At 50.8% G+C, this 4,671-nt stretch overlaps 1 long non-coding RNA gene across 1 annotated transcript; it reads left to right on the top strand.

Moving 5' to 3' along the window:
* The first annotated feature begins 880 nt into the window (after nucleotides 1–880).
* Nucleotides 881–3,976, top strand: LOC113595729 (uncharacterized). Its single transcript, XR_003416319.2, has 4 exons — nucleotides 881–1,103; nucleotides 1,142–1,162; nucleotides 2,108–2,213; nucleotides 3,776–3,976. It is a non-coding gene; the product is annotated as an uncharacterized LOC113595729 (long non-coding RNA).
* The last annotated feature ends 695 nt before the right edge of the window (nucleotides 3,977–4,671 follow it).

Genomic DNA, 4,671 nt, shown 5'->3' with positions numbered 1-4,671 from the left:
TTGAATTCAATGTTCGTCATGCTTTATTAAATTTTACCTGCTAGTAATTTGTATTACATATTTAATATGTGCCACCTACATTTTATACGCTCATTGGAGGCTTAACATTTTGCAGTGTTTATAAATTTATGTATTCAAAATATATTGGATGATTCACTGCAGCGATTTAAAATAGTTTTATTAATTCCATACACTTTTTGATAAAATAGCGGTATTGGATACAAAATGCTGATATAGTCATTTTTCTCTGGTACCTGGACTCGTTTATCCAGCCACTAGTTGTGTTCTACCTGCAGTCAGTGTTCAATTCCTAGTTGAAGATTCTTATCTGTGTTCTGTTAATCCCAGGAGGGCTTGCAGAGGGCCAAGGGTCAGTTCATGGTCAGAGAGGCACCGTGGCGAATGAGAAAGAGAATGAATTGAGGTGTTAGAATGCAAACCCAGGTTTATATTCCTGTTTAAGAATTCACTTCTCTCAGCCTCAATTTCTGTGTCTGTGAAGGAGGAATGATTTTGTCTCCCTCCCGGGTTTATTTCGGTCGTTAGATGAGTGTCTGCCGGGGGGGCTGCCTCCTCGTAGACTCTCACCCCATGTTAGTTCCTTCTCTCCCTCCCTCCCTGGAAGAGGCTTTGTCTCTTCTAGAAGGTACCCGTGAACAGAAGAGGAGTTGGAGGGGCTGTGGCTAGAGTGGGCTGTGATATGACTGATGACACATGCCTCCATCGGGGGCAAGCAAGTGTCCTTGACAGGCCAGCATGGAGCCCACTGCAGCAGGGCCCTGGGAGGTGAAACTCACAGAGAGAAAGCGAGTGAGGAATCAACATGGAATCTAATGCCTCTCTCCTTTGAATGCATGTCCAGGAAGAATAAATAGAAGCACTAAGTATGCTGTGGAAGCCTCGCTTGTTTTTGGAGGCACCTTGAGGCTACCTAGAAGGAACCAGGGGGCCAGGGAGTAGCTGTTTGTGCTGACGACCGTTTGGGAAGAGGGTTCAGGGTGGAGAAGCAGCGTTTCTGCAGTTCCTTTGAAACTGAGTTAGACCTTGCCATTGGCCTGAGGAAACTTCCTGTTGACTGTCTCCCGGAGACACTGTGACACATGGTACCCACTCTTTCCGAGTTAAATAATTCTGAGGTCAGCAAGCTCGGCAGCCAAGGCAGGTGAGTGTGTCGGGGTCATTATTTGTAGTGATTCCAAGTTTATCAGAATATAAACTTTGGTCTGTGTAGCTGATTCCATGACATAAATCTAATTGGTTTGAAAATTTGGGCTGACAAATCCCATCGCGTTCAGATGCTGCCCAGGCTGTGATGAACCCTCTCTACAACGTGCCATGCATCCCTTCACCAAGTCAGTTTTTTTTTTTTTAATTTTTTTTTTCAACATTTATTTATTTTTGGGACAGAGAGAGACAGAGCATGAACGGGGGAGGGGCAGAGAGAGAGGGAGACACAGAATCGGAAACAGGCTCCAGGCTCTGAGCCATCAGCCCAGAGCCTGACGCGGGGCTCGAACTCACGGACTGCGAGATCGTGACCTGGCTGAAGTCGGACGCTTAACCGACTGCGCCACCCAGGCACCCCAGCCAAGTCAGTTTTTAAAATACTGGTGACGTTGTTTATTTAATAAACTCAAGCTTTGCGCCTGAGCTGGTTAAACAGACCCGCCCACGGGATGGAGATGTATAGTTCAGAGCTTTTACCTCCCATTGGTCGTGTCATTGGCCGTGTCTGTCTGCTCCATTCCATTGTGAATAAGAGCTCCGACCTCCTCACCTCCCCCCCCCCCCAGCACGATTTAACTCCAAACCAATTAAAACCCGGACAGAGGGAGATGGAATGGATATGTCACAGACACCATGGGACTCTCTACTCCCAAAGCGCCCCTGGCAGGGCAGGGTAGGGCCGTCCTGGGTGGAAAGAAGCAAGCAGTGGCTAAAAAGTGTGGAGCCCACCCTGGAGTCTATGCCGTGGGGTCTTTACCTTCTGTCTCTGTTTCTCCCACGCCTTGAGATGACCCACTTCTGGTTCTCATTGCTTTGCCTTAAATGAGGTCTTTGAATTAATGTCTTTGAATTAATGATATTGACTACCTCCTCCTCCCAGGGACGATACACTTTTGGAGTAAGGCACGCTCCTTCCTCACCTCTGGACCTCCACTCTGCTCCGCCTCCCCTGACTCTGTGTCTCAGCTGCCCCAAGAGGCCCATGGGTAGGTAAGGCTGCTACTGACTTAAGCAGGCTGTGTAGCATGACAATTCAGGGCACGAGATTTGGAGTGAACTGCCTGGTTTTGAATCCCAGCTCTTCCAGCTGGATGCCTTTGGGTGCATCACCTGTCTCCTTTGAGTCTCAGTTTCCTTCTCCTTGGGATGAAGATAACAACGGTTCCTACTTCCTAGTATAGTCGTGAGGATTCAAAGAGATAGAGCCTGTAAAGGGTTAGCACAGTCCTAGCGCGTGATCAGCAGTTGGTAATAGCGATTACCGTTGCAGTATTGACATGAGCTGATGTGCTCATGGTGTTGGTTTTCCGAATGAAGGTGGCTGGAAACTGGTGATGAGGCATGGATGCTGAGATCCACTCATTCACTGGACACTTACTGAGTGCCCCCTATATGCCAGGCACCATTCTGGCACAAGAGACACAACAGACAAAAATCCCTTTTCTCAAGGATCTGGTATTCTAGTCTGTGAGATGATGGATAAATGGAGACTTGGATGTATGGCTTTCAGCTGCAAGTAAGAGACACCCCAACCAACAATAGCTGAAATCATAGGTCAGCCATTATTTCCTTAACAAGGATAGATGGTCCTATGGTTTGCAACTCAGTGATGCCACTGAGCACTCGGTGTGCTTCTATACTTTAGCTCCACCTCCCTCAGCGGGGTGGATTTTCATCCTTAGGCTTATTGCTTCATGGTCACAGAATAGCTGCTTCAGCTCCAGGCATCACATCTGCCTATGGATGTGATCCAAGGGGGAAAGGTAAGAAAGGTAGCAAGAGTCTTCCTCTTCCTGTGATTCTCCCTTTTATCAGGGAGAACAGGCTTTTCTACAACCCCCCACAGACCTCCCTTTCGAGCTCATTGGCTAGAAGCAGGTCATGTGCCCAGCCCGGCCCATGCACTGACAAAATGGAAAAGGATTAGCATGATGGGTCTACAATGATACTGCATCTCCCTTGGTGCTGGGCACATTGCTACCTGAACAAGTTAGAGGTACAAGCTGCAGGGGCCATTTGGGGATATGTAGGGTTCAAGACACCACCTGAGGCTTCAGTGGCTTGTTCAGTAGTGAGTTGGGAGGGGGCTTCCTCCCTTTTTGCTGCATGGGACACAGAGGGGGCATCTGGCCTAACTGCGGAGTGGCAGTGGATGGGTCACCTGGATGACAGGTGCTGGAGAGGAAAACGGGCAAGTGAAAGCAGCCCTGCGGCCCCTCTCTTTCTGACTGGGGAGCCTCCAGGAACCGGAAAAATATATACAGAGACTCCTGTATCCGGGGGCCTGTGGGACTCCCCCTTGGGTATCTACAGGCCAGCGAGCATCAGGTGCACAAAACCCAGAGCCTGAACCGACCGGGACCTGGCTTCCCACACCAGCAGCCTGATCCTCCCCGGCCGTGCCCATCTCCGTGACCATCATCGGGCACCGGGCAGCTCAGAACAGCAGCCCGGACATCCTACTCAGTTCCCGCCCCTCCCCCCCGCCACTTCCCCCAGATCAGTGCCTTGCTAAGTCCAGAGGTCTTTCTTCTTCTGTCTCGAGCAGGTCCGTTCACCGTGCTCCACCTCCAATGCCACTACCCTCTCTGAGCTGCCCGGATGACGAGGATGGTCCGTCAGCTGTGCGCCCGCGGCTCTTACTGGCCCCCGCACCAGAGTCCACGCTGCAGCTAGAGTGACCTTAACACACGTGTATGTCGTGCACATCGAGCAACTCTCTTCTCTGCATTTAAAAGTCCTCCTGGCTTCCCATGCCCTTAGGACAGGATCCCGTGCTTGGCCCCAGAGGCCCTCTCCCGCTCGCAAGTGCCCGTAACACCTCTCCCACCCCATCGTGCCCTTCTTCCTCCCCCCCTCACTGTTTGAGCTCCAGCCACCCTGCCTCCTTCCCTTCCAGGAGGGCTCAGGGTCTCTCCTGTCTCATCATGGGTCATGACCGTGATTGTCTTTCTGTCTTTCCCTCCTTCCTCTTCTTTCTCTGGCTTGTGCTTATCCATTCTGTACATTTTAGCTTAAACAGCACATCCTTGGGCGGGGGCGGGGGGGGGGGGTTGCTGCTCCCCAGACTAGGCTGAGACCCTCCTCCCAGGCTTTCCCAGTGCCCTGTGTGTCTCCATCACCACCATGCACCCTGATGGTTTATTGGCATACCTGTCTTTTCTGCTAGACTCCAGCAACTGGACCGTGGCTGCACGGCACAGGGGTTGGTCTTTTTTTTTGTTCTCTGACCTCAGGGTCTAGCTCGGTGGCTGGCACATGGCAGGGGCTAAGTAAATACAGAGAGAAAGAATGAATGAAGCTTCACAAAGCATAATGGAAATGGGGGTAGCTAACTCTGGGGGAGGGGTGGGAAAGTCACATGAAGAGGTGATGTCACTTAGGCACTAAGGGATGAGTCGGACTCTTCCAGATGGAGAAGGAGGGTGGCTTTGCAGGAAGAGA

This window comes from Acinonyx jubatus, chromosome A3, assembly GCF_027475565.1.
Source record: "Acinonyx jubatus isolate Ajub_Pintada_27869175 chromosome A3, VMU_Ajub_asm_v1.0, whole genome shotgun sequence".
Classification (NCBI taxonomy): domain Eukaryota; kingdom Metazoa; phylum Chordata; class Mammalia; order Carnivora; family Felidae; genus Acinonyx; species Acinonyx jubatus.
The sequence above is the reverse complement of the archived record's forward strand: the minus strand, read 5'-3'. Positions and strand labels throughout refer to the sequence as shown.